Source organism: Eupeodes corollae, chromosome 1 (genome assembly GCF_945859685.1).
Source record: "Eupeodes corollae chromosome 1, idEupCoro1.1, whole genome shotgun sequence".
Classification (NCBI taxonomy): domain Eukaryota; kingdom Metazoa; phylum Arthropoda; class Insecta; order Diptera; family Syrphidae; genus Eupeodes; species Eupeodes corollae.
In genome coordinates this window covers 254,729,842-254,746,416 of record NC_079147.1, presented here as the reverse complement: position 1 = coordinate 254,746,416, position 16,575 = coordinate 254,729,842, and the positions used below count along the sequence as shown (strand labels likewise).

Genomic DNA, 16,575 nt, shown 5'->3' with positions numbered 1-16,575 from the left:
CCTATCAGCTTATCATCATTCCTTCTCAAAACTTTTGAACGTTTGATCGATATCCACTTAAGGGCAAATATTGATAAGTCCCTCCTTTCAAAGGCTCAACACGCCTACAACAAAGGGAAATCAGTTGAAACGGCTCTACACAGTATAGTACGTACAATCGAATATTCCTTCCATCATAAAGAGTACACCTTAGTTGCCTTCTTAGATATAGAAGGTGCATTTAACAATGTCGACACATCTGCAATTGCACGTGTATTGACATCTCTGAAGATATTAAGTCGATCAGCGAATTGATTAATCAGATGCTGAAGCAGGATTATCAATTTAAAGCTTGGCGATTTTACTGTACAAAGGGGTGTCAGCAGAAGTACGCCACAAGGTGGTGTCTTATCCTCTCCTCTGGAACTTGGTAATAAATGAATTACTAATTACTGTAGCAACAGATGGATACAGAGTGTTTGCTTATGCTGACGATATTGCTATTGCAGTAACGGGTAAACATCCCAATATATCAAAAGAACTCTTACAAAACGCTTTAAATAAGCTCTCCAGATGGGCGGACTAGACATTGACCAACAAAAAACCGGCCTTGTTCTCTTCACAAGGAAATACAAAGTCCCACTCATTGACCCTCCCCTCATAAACGATGTACCAATTAAATTATGTGTACAAGAAAAATACTTGGGTCTCATTTTGGATAAGAAATTAAGTTGGAAACATAATATTCAAGAGAGAATAAACAAGTAACAAATGGGGCCTACAGCCCCACATTACACACTGGCTATATATCTCGGTCTCGGCAAGGCCGATCCTTACTTATGGAGTAGCGGTATGGTAGACGGCGCTAAATATAGCGACATATCGCGATAAACTCAGCAAAGTCCAACGAACAGCCTGCCTGTGTATGGGAAGAGCACTTCGTTCTACCCCCTCCGCCTCACTTGATGTTCTGTTCCGTTTAATACCGCTGGTCATTTTCAGCAAGCAAACGTCCGCTAATACAGCCATACGGCTTCAAGCCTCCTCTCTGTTTATCAATAATGGAATTGGCCACACCACTATTTTTAACTCGTTCAGAACTATAAACAGCAATATTGACTACACCATACCCCATCCTCAGTTTAATAACTATAGTTTCAAAGTGACTATACCTCCCAGGTCTTCTTGGAAGAATACATCCTTTTTGAACGATGATCCTATAAACTTTTATACAGACGGATCAAAAACGGAGGATGGGGTTGGTGGAAGATAAACTAAACTTAAGTCTCTCCTTTCGTCTACCCGATCATTGTAGTGTGTTCCAAGCCAAAATCCTGGCTATAAAAGAAGTAATATCATGGCTTAGAGAAAACGTTATATCAACTAATGATATACGCATCTTCTCGGATAGCCAAGCTGCGTTAAAGTCCTTAGACTCTGACTCCTCTAACTCACTAACAGCCCTAAATTGTCGATCATCTCTTACGAAGGTAGCTACACAGTTCAACATTCACCTTTTCTGGGTGCCGGGCCAGAGAGACATTTCAGGAAATTGCAAATCTGACGAACTTACAAAAAGCGGAACAACTTTACCTCTGCTGGCTCACAATACTAGCATAGCTATCTCCTCAGCTACATGTAAACTCATGCTAAAGCAAGATACCATTGAGAAAACAAACTCCACGTGGAATAACACCACCACCTGTTTAGCGACTAAACTAATTTGGCCTAATTTTAGCGTCAGGCGCTCAAAACAATTAATATCTTTAAGTAGATTGCACATTAGCTACGTTATTGGTGTCCTGACTGGGCACTGCTTGATAGGAAGGCATGCTATTCCACTTTTAGCCCCTGCAAATGATTTTTGTAGGAGTTGCATGGACGAGGCACATGTCCTGCCTTATCACAAAGACGTAGAATCCACCTTGGAGACTACTACTTCAACGATATCAGCGATATAAAAAATTCTGACATTATTTGACTCCTACGCTTCATTCGGAGCTCCAATCGGTTCGACATGTGGTATCACAACGGACAGTACTTCGGTCTAAGTGTGTTGGACTTCCCAACCAACAGCCAATTTAACCTAACCTTACCTTACATACTTTAGAATTCCCTTAAGGTTTTTGTAGAGTTGGTGAAGACTAAACATTTATAAGGACTTTTCAAAAAGTTAAATAAGATAATGAAAATATATAAACTGAATATTTAAGATACACAGATTGCAGTTTTGTAAAACCACTTCGAATTTTATTGTAAACAAAAATTCTTAATGAATACTTTGTCTGATTCCATCCAAAGAGCTATTTCTTCTTATCTTTATTAAGATTATTACCTTCCCGTAGCAAGTTATTATAATCTGTCTCATTTGTCAAATTGAAAATTCTGACATTTCTCGACGTTTCAAGGTCCCTAGACTCGAAAATTAAAGATTTTTAGAAAGATGTCTGTGCGTGCGTGTGAACGTACGTCTGTTGTCGGTACATCTGTTTGTCCGTATGCCCGTACGTTCGCCACGTTTTTTTCGTCATCCATAGCTCAAGAACCAGAAGAGATATCGACTTCAAATACATTTCGTTATACAGATAATAATGCAAAAAGATGCAGAAAAGGCTTTCAAGAAAATAGCGTCTGTGGTTTTTTACCAAAGCAGTTTTAAAAAAAGGTGCAAATTTTGGTTAACCAGTAAATATCTCACGAACCAACGACGCTAGAGACTTGAATTAAATTATATATGATATATTGTAACGTGATACCAAACAAAAATATTTTTTGTCACCTCGAAAATTTTACGAATACAAAATGATTTTATCTCCAAACCAATTTTGTGCAACGAAAAATAAAGTTTTTAATATCTGGTAAAATTTTGAGAAAAATAAAATTGATAGTTTTTTTTATAAAAAATAAAAACCTAAAAAAACATTACTTAAAGTTGGTAAAATTAATTTTCGACACAAATATCTTTTGAAAAATTTGAGATTATGGCTTTTAACTAATTTTAACTTACAAGAAATATTGTTTTCAACATTCGGACAAATTTTGAGAAAAATCAAATTGACAGTTTTCTTACAATAAAACAAAAACATGAATACCAGTTTTTAGAAATTGATTTTCGACTCAAATATCTTTCCAAAACTGTGGATATTGGCTTAAAAATATATTGTTGTCAACATTCAGTACAATTTTGAGAAAAATCTAATTGAAAATTTTCTTACAAAAAATCAAAACCTAAAAAAAACACTAAAACTTAGTAAAAATTTACTTTCGACTCAAAAAGCTTTTTAAAAATTTTAAATATTGTCTTCAAACACTTTTATGTCTCAGAATATATTTTTTTCGATGTACAGTTCTTTGTTTATAAAAATCCAACAGGCCATTTTTTCATAAAAAAAATAGTACGCGAATTTGGTAAAAATTGATGTTCGGTTCTTGATATCTCTCAAATTAATTTCATTCATCCAATTTATAAAAATTTAAAATGGTACTAAGAAATGGTACTAAAATTGGTTAAAATGTCGTTTTCGATAAAAAATCTATTTAACAAAACTAGATTTTCAAACTAAACTATTTCTTTATATGAAAAATATTGTTGATAACTTTACAAATTTTTTACGAAAACCTACAAACTTTTAAGCGAGACAAATAGGGATGGGATGTTGTGTGGATCGCATCCCAGCCTCTTTTTTTCATGGCTTCAACTTTGGGGACTTGGAAAAATCAAAGTGGTATTAAATAGCCCAAAAAAAGGTAGTAGAAAGTTGGTAAAAAACAAAACGAAATCAGTCCATTTAAATTAATTTTATAATCACATATCTTGCTCATAACCGATAAAATAATTATTTCATACAAGAACCATTTTTGAATTGGTATTTTGAAGCATATTGAACCAACACCTCTGGGGAATCAAAATGTTCCCGTTGCCCAAAATTTATCTTGCAGCTAAAATTTGTTGTTCAATTTGTTTCTTTTATCTTTTTTGATAGAATTGAGTTGTGAAAATTAGTGCTCAGCTGCTGCGCTACTATGTGGTATACAAAAAAGTTGTAACATGTAAGTTAACACCCTGTACCTCTGATGCGAAATTCGAAAAAAATAATTTCGCAGAAGATCACAATTTTGTAAACAACACACCGTTGAACAATGATTTTTTATTTATAATCCGAATAATCCAAATGCACCAAAAGTGAAAAACAAGTTACCGTTGACGATGACGATGAGAGAGATATGCTGGATTATCGGAAACTCTTTTTATCAGAAGTAGTTCAGGTGAAGCTGCGTGCAGGTGACCACGTCTGTTCTTGATAGTTTTATCAACAGGCAACACTCAACGATTATAAAACATAAATAAAGTTTTTTGAAAAGAATCAAAGATTATTAGTGTCTTATTAATTTACTGGCGCCCAACGTATAGCAGCGCGTTTTTCTTTTCTTGTTAAATAGAAACGTACTATATCAAAGTATTACAAATAAACGGTTGCTTAATTATAAGATCCCACCAAAAACTGTGTGTCGTAAAACAATTATACTTATAAAAATACCGGGAGTGTTAAAAAAAACGAATCCCTGGCACATTATACCTCCACCTATTAAGACCTATTAAATAAATTAATATCAAACAAAACATTAAAAAAAATAATACGAATAGAGAAAAGTATTAAAAACAATATAGAACGTTTAATAGGAGTGCTTTTCCTCCAAATTCATAAATACAAAACCAAATCAACAGCGTTAAACAAAAATTTAAGCAAAATAAGTTATCCATACATAACGAAAGACTAAGTTAAAATATAAAAAACGATACAAACAAATTACTCATTGCTTTTGAATGAAGTGCTATTATCTCAAATAAAATCAAATATTACAACATAATTAAAATTATTTATAAAATTATTTACACAATATTAAAATTAAAAAAAATTTATTGAATTACTGAACATTATTAATTGATTTTTGTAGTGGGTAGAGACATTATATTATTTTCTATAAATTACACTTTACTAAATTACCTATAATATATATCACAGCCAAAGAAAACATTAATTTCTTATAACTATTTTCAACACTGTAAAGGGCTAAAAATTATAAATTTATAAAAATGGATGAAACGCAATTTCGTGCAATATTAAAAGTTGCTGTTCAGACCGCAGTCGAACAAACGCAACAATCTTTTGAGTCTCGAATCAGTGAACTTACGAATAGGCTTTCTTCTTTGGAAACACCATCAAGGGCAGTAGAATATAATGAGGTTACAATTAATCGCCAAGTTAAATGCGAAGAAACGTTAGATGTTGTGAAATCTCTTTCAGAGTTTCGTGGTGATCAGCTTAGTTATGTCTCGTGGCGGCAAGCTGCATTTGCTGCACATAAGATTTTTGAGGGTTATGAAGGGAGTTCTAGGTATTACCAGGCAATAGCTATGATTAGAAATAAAATTGTAGGACGTGCTGATTCAGTTTTATCATCCTTTAATACTGTCCTTAATTTCAAAGCAATAATAAGCCGCTTAGATTTTACTTATGCTGATAAGAGGCCAATTTATCTTATTGAACAGGAAATGTCAACTTTGAAACAGGGATCATCGTCTATAGTTGAATTTTATGATTCAGTCGAAAAGAAGCTTACGTTAATTATCAATAAAACTAAGATGACACATGAAGGTAACAACGATTTAATCGCGTCTCTGAATGAAAAGTATAGGCAAGATGCCCTAAGAACATTTATTGCCGGGTTGCGAAAGCCAATGTGTGACATTCTATTCTCTTCAAGGCCTGTAGATATGCCGTCTGCATTAGCACTTGCACGGGAATTAGAGGCCAATCAAACTCGTTATATGTTCGCAAACTCTTTTTCTAGCTACACTGATCGACCAAATAAAGCTTCTTTTCAACAAAGCTATAAACATGATTCATTCCATTCCCCTCACACCAAACGTGAGTTAGAGCAAAATCCCAAAGCACAACCAATGGAAATAGATCCTTCAACTTCACGCTACAGACATTCAACTCAACAAAACCAAATTAAGCCCACTCAAAACCCTTCTAATAATGGATTTAACAATAATTATGCGAACAATAGACCACAATTAAAAAGACCAGGACCTTCAGACAGATATTCACGCAATAAACCTTTTATAAAAAATAACGATTCAATACAGCAACCAATTTCAAAAATACAAAGAGTAAATAATTTAGTTCAGAATCAGCCAACACAACAAGATACGTTTCCTTATGGACAGCATAACGAGGATGAAACCTATTTAGACAACGAAACTCTTTCGTGTAATTATGAGAGAGATGAATATGATGGCCTTGAGAATATGGATGAAATAAATTTTTTAGAGATAGGTCCCTCCTACCGTACATATGCAGAACATTAGGAGGGAAGCAAGTAAGATTTTTAATTGATACAGGTGCCGCCAAAAATTATATCAAAAACATGAGTTATCTGAAAGGAGTCAAGTCAGTAGAAAACTATTTTACTGTTAAATCCTTACATGGCTCAGACGAGATTAGATTTAAATGCGTAATGCACTTATTCAATAAAAATACAACTTTTTTCATTCTTCCTCGCCTCGATAGGTTTGATGGCATCATTGGATTCGACTTTTTGCGTGAAATAGGCGCACATCTTGATTTAAAAAAAGGTGTTATTAACTATGATGGTCGAGAGGAGAAACTTTTATATTTATTCTGTAGAAACGTAAATCATATTTTTATTGACAATGAATTTGTACCGACGGATGTCCGCAAACAATTTGACGATATTATATCAAAACGACAAAAAGTATTTGCAGATTCCAATGAGTCTTTGCCGTTCAACACCAAAGTTGTTGCCACCATCAGAACAACTGACAATGAGCCAGTCTATTCCAGGTCTTATCCCTATCCAATGGCAACTGCGCAGTTTGTCAACAAAGAAGTTTCTGATCTTCTTAAAGCCGGAATCATAAGACCATCCCGGTCACCTTACAATAACCCAATTTGGGTTGTTAATAAGAAGGGCTTCAATGAGGATGGAAGTCAGAAAATGCGCCTTGTCGTTGATTTTAGGAAGTTAAATGCAAAAACAACCAGTGACAAATACCCGATTCCGGATACGACGGTTATTCTTGCAAATTTAGGTCAGTCTCTATTTTTTTCTACATTAGATTTAAAGTCTGGGTTTCACCAGATCAAACTCTCTGAGCGTGACAGAGAGAAAACTGCCTTTTCCATAAATAATGGGAAATTTGAATTCTGTAGGCTTCCGTTTGGCCTTAAGAACGCACCAAGCATTTTTCAGCGGGCCATTGACGATGTGCTGAGAGACGAAATTGGAAGGTGTTGCCATGTTTACATTGATGATGTGATTGTGTTCTCAAAATCAAAGCATCAGCACCTTCAAGACGTAGACAGGATTTTATCCAAGCTCTTTGAGGCCAATATGCGCGTTTCTCCAGAAAAGTCAAAATTTTTCAGGCAGGAAGTTGAATTTTTGGGCTTTGCAGCTTCAAAACAGGGCATCAAGACGTGTCCAGAAAAAGTCAAGTGCATTATTGAATATGAAACTCCAAACACTTTGCGTAGCTTACGTTCATTTTTAGGACTATCGGGGTATTATCGAAGATTTGTTCGGGATTATGCCCAAATTACGAAGCCGTTAACAAAGTTTTTGCGAGGGGAAAATGGTAATGTTAGTGCCAAACAGTCAAAAAATATTTCTATTGAATTTGATGAAGAAGCCATTCAGGCTTTTAATCGAATAAAAAACATTCTGGCTTCAGAGGATGTTCTGCTGCTTTATCCTGACTTCACAAAGCCATTTGACTTGACCACTGATGCATCGTCGTATGCTTTAGGAGCAGTTTTGTCGCAAAGTGGAAGACCAATTACCATGATTTCCAGAACATTGACTAAAACCGAAGAGAACTATGCGACAAACGAGCGAGAGCTTCTCGCCATAGTTTGGGCTTTGGGAAAACTTCGTAATTATTTGTACGGTGCCAGGCAGCTTAATATTTTCACAGACCACCAGCCTCTTACTTTTGCCATCTCTGAAAAGAATCCCAACACAAAAATGAAAAGGTGGAAAGCTTTTGTGGAAGAATTTTCGCCGACATTTCACTATAAGCCAGGAAAAGAAAATCATGTTGCGGATGCCTTATCCAGACAGTATATTAATGCAATAGAGCACTCAAATGATTCCGTATCATTGATAACTGCCCATAGTGAAGAATCTTTGACAAAAACTATTCGAACTGTAACAAATCCTATAAACTGCTTTAGGAACCAGCTTATCGTGACTGAAGGCCAAGAGAATAAAATAGTTAGGAAAATAGTTTTTAAAAAAAATTTCAGACATGAAATATCTTTTTGTGATAGAAATTATTTATTAAAAATACTCAAGGAAGTTATTAATCCTAACGTTATCAATGGAATTCATTGCGAACTAAATGTTTTAGCTTTAATTCAAAATGATATAGTTACAGCCTTTCCATCTATCAAATTTTTTCACACGGAAAAAATTGTGATAGATATCTATAATTCAAATGATCAACAGGAAATTCTCGCTGTAGAACATAATCGAGCTCATCGATCCCTGCGCGAGAACACACAACAAGTGCTCCGAGACTACTTTTTCCCTGACATTCGAAAAAAATTAAAAGAAATAATTACTAATTGTAAAATATGTAACGAAGCAAAATACCAACGACACCCCCCTAGGGTTGACATTGGGAAAACTCCCATACCTTCTTGTGTTGGTGAAATTTTACATATTGATATTTATTCAACAGATAATTTGCACTTTCTTACATGTATCGACAAATTTTCAAAATTTTCGGTTGTTTTCCATATAAAATCTCGGTCTATAGTAGATATTAAAGATTCGTTAATTCAAATTCTCAATTTTTTCACAGGTACAAAAACAGTAGTATGTGATAACGAAAAATCATTTAATTCACAAACAATAAAAACTTTACTCAGAGATTATTTTAAAATAGAAATTTACACCATTCCTCCTTTCCACAGTTCATCTAATGGACAGGTTGAAAGATTTCATAGCACATTATCAGAAATAGCCAGATGTACTAAATTAGAGCAAAACATAACCGATACAAAAGAACTTATTTTGTTATCAACAGTAAAATATAATAGAACCATTCATTCAATAACAAACCACAAACCAATAGATATATTACATTCAACCTCATCAGAATTAAAAAAAGAAATACGAAATAAAATTGTTCAAACACAAGAAAAAGATTTAAAATTCCATAATAAAAACAGTCAAATAAGATCATATAAGCCTGGTGAAAAAGTTTACGTGCGGACAAATAAGCGAATAGGAAACAAGTTTAGAAAGCTTTTTGTTGAAAAGGTAGTCCAAGAGGATCGAGGTACTGCAGTCCTTATTGACAATCGACTTGTTCATAAAAGTAACCTAAGGTAAATTTTGTTCTTAATTTAACTGATAAGAGACGAGTAACAAAAAATACTTATCTTTAAAATTCTAATAGACTTGAGAATCTTTTTTGGCTCTGAAAGACATTTTTTATTAATTTGTTTGCTAATTAAATATAAAATATTGTAAAATTGATCAATGTGCAAATATAAGAGATAGTGAAATTATTTGTTTTGAAAAATTTTAAATTGTATTATGATATTTATCTATAATCATTTAGTAAATAAAAATTATTTTTCTATTCATTTTTTTTTTCTGTATGTAAATTAGGTTTTTTTGTTATTCTTTAATCATTAATTAACAATGTACATTAATTTTCTGAATTATTTAACTTTAACTTGAGTTTAAGAAATAATACAATGCTACTCATCATCAATAAATAAGTATAAGAACACATAAATGTCCTCTCTGTTAATTAATCAATTATACATGAAGTTCCTATTTTATTTTTAAATTCATTTACAAAACTTTTCTATGTACAAATTTGTATGTTTTATTTTATATTTTGCTATCTGAAACTGTGTTCTTGTAAGAAAATAAATTTTCAACACTTATTAGAACTCTGGTTTAGTTAATTGTAAATAAAAAATAAATGTATGAAGAACAAAAAAATATCCGAGATCTACCGAGGACGGCAGAATTTGAAGCGGGAGCAGTTAACACCCTGTACCTCTGATGCGAAATTCGAAAAAAATAATTTCGCAGAAGATCACAATTTTGTAAACAACACACCGTTGAACAATGATTTTTTATTTATAATCCGAATAATCCAAATGCACCAAAAGTGAAAAACAAGTTACCGTTGACGATGACGATGAGAGAGATATGCTGGATTATCGGAAACTCTTTTTATCAGAAGTAGTTCAGGTGAAGCTGCGTGCAGGTGACCACGTCTGTTCTTGATAGTTTTATCAACAGGCAACACTCAACGATTATAAAACATAAATAAAGTTTTTTGAAAAGAATCAAAGATTATTAGTGTCTTATTAATTTACTTGTACAATGACAGGTTTTCGAAAATTAGATCTCCCATACCGTCTTTAAAATTTTTAAGAAAAATCCGCTTTTGTACAATGTCATCATTCTTGAAACTTTCTATTATTTTAAAGTTGCCTATGAGTTTTTTCCACCCACTATTGAGCAAATCAATGCTTGCAGCGTCAACCAAAAAATATGACTGTTGGCATTGTTCCAGCTATTACTATAAATATTTTAATACATTAACTTTATCATTACAAAAAGTAATTCGATGTTGAATTTGTACACATAACTCAACATAATAGCTATGCACATAACTTTTCCTAGTTCCATGATTTTATTTTCATAAATTTCATTTTCTGTTATATATTTTTCAAAATGTAACCCAAAATACATTTGAGAGTATGGCAAACAGTTTTCAGGATTTCTTACATCCATATTTATGTATGTCAATATTTTCCCGTTTTATGGAATTTTTCACTAAGTTCAACTTAAAAGATTTCATACTTTTGACTAAGAAGTGGATTTGTCTTAGATTGAAATATTCTGTTCAAGTAGTTAATTATTTTTAAATTTAAGGCAATAAAATTCAAAAAAACAATTTTTTTTTTGTATTTTTTAGAAAATTGAAAATACTGGTAGCCTTAGGATTAGTCACTTCAAATAAACTTGATATGAAAAAAAATCAAATAAGGGATTTCACTGCTCTATAAACCATTTCTAAAGAAAACACTGGGTTTGACAAACTGTTAAAATTTGATGTTCATCGACACCAAGTGCCTTCTGAAAGTTTATGAAATTTTTAGATTTTTTAATCTATGACAGAAGTAAAAATATATGTCTTTCAACGATTTTTAAATATGTCAAAACAGCAATACAATGATATAATAGAAAAATTATTTTTATAACCAGCGTGTTGAAGACAAATCTGAATGCTTTTTAAAATTATTTATACCAATTACAAAGCTAAAATAATCACTAGATGGCGACTAAGCCACTCTTAAATTCACTCTAATTCATCCAATTTTTTTTATTCTATTGTATTGTAATTGTAAAGTTGGTACTTAACATTTCCGGTAAGATCGAATCGCTCTCTTTTATAATAACCTCCAACCTGGTAAGACGTACTTCTCCTCAAATAAAATATTATACATATTTAGTGAACCGAATTGACTTTAATTGTTTTCGGAACCACATCTTTAACTATTAATCTTTTTGGAATCTACCCCAAACATTGGTTCTTCGAGCTGGATTTGCAGATTTCCCATGTTAGGGACAGACAAGAGACTAATGCTGGGCAGAGACAGAGGCCCGTGTAAGCATTTACGAGTCAGGGTTGCGGGTTCATAAGGGGCTGGATAAGTTCCTCCTCTAGAATAACAGCCAATGTGACATATCGCACTGAAATATTCGTACACAGCGAATGTTACGAGTAAAAGGTGGTATATTTTAAGTTGGAGGTGGTAGAATTTCAGAAACAAAAAAAAAGTGGTAGAAATACTACTTAAGTGGTAGAATTCCCATCACTGCCGGCCCGCTCCACCTTCTCATCTGACCATTTTGATAAATCTGCGAATTTTTCGGTTCAAAAATTACTTGTAAAATAATTAAAGTTTTGACATTAAGAAAACACGGTATAGTTTTAGTTGATGTACAAGGCATTTTTCGATGCAGTGTATATGGGCACTTGTCAAAACTCACCTAATTGGTGAAATTCATAAGTATTCAAATTTTAATTGGGAGTTTTGATTAAAAACACAACTTTTAGTCAACCACATACAAAAATGGGAATAAGAAAAAGAGTAACCGTTTGTTTAATTTACATTTTACCTCAATTTGAACAAATTATTTATTTTTTTCTTTCATAGGATTAACAGAATAGTTCTGATAATGTTATAAAATAAAGTTCGGCAATACTTTTCCTAAAGACCTGGTATTCCATACACCCACAGGAATAAATAGTTTATATATTTTCCGCATTCTGTATCAAAGTTTTTTCTATCTATCATTATATCAATTTTTATTTCCGAAAAACTATGAGTTTTGGCTTTTGTCCAAATTTTTCTTAGAAATTAATTATCTTAATATTATATATGAAACAGTCCATCCAATTTTTTAAATCAGCACGTATTGGCTTTGACACATAGTTAAGAAAAAAAATAAAATGATTTTCTCATGTCTTTTACTTTTTTTCTTATCATTTAATGATATCAGATTATTATAAAAAGTGCGTGGTTTTTAAGGCGTATACTTAAGTGTTATCTTTTTAACAATTTTAAAATTTTATTGCTTTATGTTTCCTTTCTATATCTAATATTAATTGATAAGAAAACAGGCACATACAAATTGTTAATTCTATATCTAAAATAACATGTGATTTCATACAAGGTTAACAAACAGTCTGTTAATTTTTGTAAACAAAGAAATACGTTCAATTTTGACAGGTAATTTCTCGTTGAATTTTGGCCTAAGCTTTGTCTAAATATAAAGGAATGTCACATTTTAAATTCGCTATTTTATCTGCTATTGTGTCCAAGAAAAAGGATCCTACAATTATTACCCGTGGTTTCTTGAAATTCTATAAATAGTATAGTAGAAAAATCCAAAGAAAACGCATCGGCAGTAGCCAAATTTTTGTATTTTAAAGTTGGTACAACTGAAAGAAGATCTGTCAGATCAAAAACTAACTTCAGCAAAAAAAAACTAACTAAAACTTATAAAATGGACAATTCTCAAGAAGAAATGGTAGGATAACATCTGGAAATTGAGAATCTATAAAAATAGGTTATTTAACAATTGCAGCTTTGACATAAAAAAAAACTTCAAGAAGGGGTTTGTTCGTAGACTACTAGATTAACATGTGGTATTGGAGCGAGCTTGAAGCTCTTTCTCAATTCTTAATATAACTGAATCGAGTTGAAATGAGCTTGATTTGACTCGATTCAAAATTTGTGAAGAAAAACCTTTGTGGAGGAGTTGGTTTTACAGATAATGCACTATGGAATATTAATTTGCATGTTTGTGTAGACAAAATATTGTTTTGTTTTAATCAAATTAAAAAAAAATTGCACATGAAGTAGGTAGCGTATTCTTATATTTTGCTGAACTATACAGTTTTTCATTGTTTAACACAAGTCAAACTATCTCAATTGCACTTCATAACAAATATCGAAACACCATTTGCATCTTAGAAAGTGCTGTCAAACTTAATCATTTTTAAGTCTTCTTGTGCGGTGGAATCACCCTTTAGTGGTTACATAGCAAAACTTTATTATCTTTTCTATTCTTGCAAAATAAGTTTAGTTTGTCCATTTTCATTAAAAAAAAAATAATAATATCAACAGTAACAGATTGATTTTTCTTCGCCAATGGAAAACATATGATTCCAAATGCACAACTACTCAACGAACACTGCCATACGAATGCAATATCAATCGTACCACGATTATAGAACGAAATCATATAAGATCCATTCGAGACTTGTATAAATGTCACAAACCCATCCGTAGTAAGATTCTACCTTAACTTTTATCGGTAGTGTTCATACTACGGATATTGTTTTTGTTGTTCGTGTAAAATACTACTATATTATTGAAAGATTTTAGTACAAAACACGAGTATTGTCAAAATCAATAAAAATATTTTTTTTTTTTTATCCGATGGAAATCTTCAAAAGACACTCGGTAAGAATCGGTACCGAGTAGTGTGGGACTCTTACCGTACTAAAACCACTGGTGAATCAGGACCAATCTATGAAATATCGATAAATGATTTTTATTTCTTAATTTTTAAATCGCATTGGGGAAGTTTAAGATTATAACACTTTCCCGTAGCTTTTAGCCCATCAGCTCATGAGGCTTGGTTCTTCTTAATCTCCGAACATTGTCTCGTACATTTAATACGGTCTCCATTTCAGAGTTAGTATGACTTTGCAGTCGCTGATTGTGTGATACAGCGTGTTTCTTAACCACTTCTGTAACCATTTCAATTTGAAGGTCACGATGTAGATCGCTATTTCTTATGTACCAAGGGGCATTTATTATTCCACGAAGGACCTTGCTTTGGAATTTTTGGATGGGTTCAGCATTTGTGTTCTTTGTACAGCCCCATAGTTGGATGCCATATGTCCAAACGGGTTTCAATACTTGCTTATATAACATTAGTTTGTTCTGGATAGATACATAGGTCAGAGTTCTTTCCTATTAACCAGTACATTTTTCTGTACTTCAAGTTTAGTTCTTCTCTTTTCTTTTTGATGTGTTCTTTCCATTTAAGCTTTGCATCCAAATTCTTTCCAACGTATTTGGCGGTATTGGAGTAAGGTACTTCTGTACTGTTTATAAAAATCGGAACATTGTTTATGTTTTTGTTTGGAAAGTTTATATGCGTCGATTTTGTTTCGTTTAATTTGATACGCCATTTGTGCGTCCAATCACTAACTTTATCGACTGCATTTTGCAATTTTTGTGTAGCCTTCGTAACGGATTTATCTGGCACCAATATTGCAGTATCATCAGCAAGGGTGGCCATGATAGCGTTGATGTCCACTGGAATATCCCTTGCATATAACAGATAGAGGGTTGGCCCTAGGACACTTCCTTGTGGTACACCGGCTTCAATTTTCTTAAGTTCCGAGTAATTTTGGTCGTACCGTACTCTAAAGAGTCGGTTCGTAACGTAGGGTTTCAGTATTTCGTAGTACTGCCTGGGGAAGTCCCTATGCAGTTTGTACTCAAGTCCCAAGTGCCAAACCTTGTCAAAAGCTTGAGCAACATCTAAGAATACAGACGAGCATACTTGTTTTTCTTCAAGTGCCTTTTCCACAACATCCGTAATTCGATGCACTTGGTCTATCGTGGAATGTTTATTTCTAAATCCAAACTGATGGCTCGGAATTAGTCTTCTTTCTTCAATTATTTTGCTAAGCCTTTTCAGTAGCAGTTTTTCAAAAACTTTTGCCATGATTGGTATAAGCGATATTGGTCTGTAAGATGTAACTTCTGTTGGTGGCTTACCTTGTTTAGGTATAACAATGACTTCCGCAATTTTGCAATGATGTGGCACATATCTTAGTTTAAGGCATGCGTTTATTATAAATTGGAGTTTCTTGAAGGCTATAAGAGGCATTTCTTTCAGAACCTGAGGAGTTATAAGATCGTACCCTGGTGATTTTTTGTTTGACAACTTATGTTGACACATGCTTCTTACTTTTTTGAGCGTGACAAAAGGTATTTCACATTCGTCGTTTCTGTCAACAAACTGTAAGGGACCTGTAGCTGTGCTTGCTGGGAATGGCTTGAAAACATTCGCGAGATGTTCAGCGAAGAGATCAGCCTTTTGTTTCGGGTTTCCGATCCATTTACCATCTTGAGATTTTATCGGCGGGTTTTGTGTCTGAGGTCTTTTTAGGCGCTTAGCTGCTTTCCATAAGGAGTATTCTGTAGAAGCATCCGTCGTCAGACTTTTCAGGAATCTACTAAGTGAATCATTTTTAAACTCACAGATTCTTTTTTTTAATTCGTTGTTAAGACGGTTAAAAACTACCTTATCATCTGGGAATCTCGTGGATTGCCATTTTCTTCTAACTCTTCTTTTTTCCAATATCATCTCCTTTATTTCGATAGGATATTTTATTTCTTTATGATTCACATTTCTATATTTCATTATTCAGGGTGTCACCTTGTAAATCATGTTAAGTATAAAATAATGAAACATCTGATATGTATATTATATATATACAAAATTTTATAGTTAATAACATTTATATCAAATTGACTTTCTAAACGATCCTAAGAAATTGTTATTTCCATTATTTCTATGCCGTTTTAATAAATAATGATAAATCAAAAAATTCACCAAAGAAACTGGTACTGCCTCTTGCGAGGAGTTGTCAAATTCTCCAAGAGTAGTTTTTGTCATGAAAAGTGTTTTTTCAAATGTATCGTTCGGATTCGACACATAAACTGTAGGTCCCCTCCCTCCCTGGAAAGACTCAGACAGAGGAATGGTCGAGAGTTGGAAGTTACAAGAACTTGGTTCTCTACGGACTCTGGCACCACCTAATTTATTTTTTTTTTAAACCAAATAACAAAAACGACACGTATGCTATTATAAAAAATTCTAATAAATTTGATATTTTGACTTGTTATTGAAATATGAAAGACGAAAAAAGATGTA

The 16,575-nt window shown here is 32.9% G+C and overlaps 1 protein-coding gene across 5 annotated transcripts in view; it reads left to right on the top strand.

Moving 5' to 3' along the window:
- The window catches only part of LOC129943444 (pyruvate carboxylase, mitochondrial), a 60,100-nt gene that overhangs the window by 29,057 nt on the left and 14,468 nt on the right, over window positions 1-16,575 (top strand). The window lies entirely within an intron of this gene.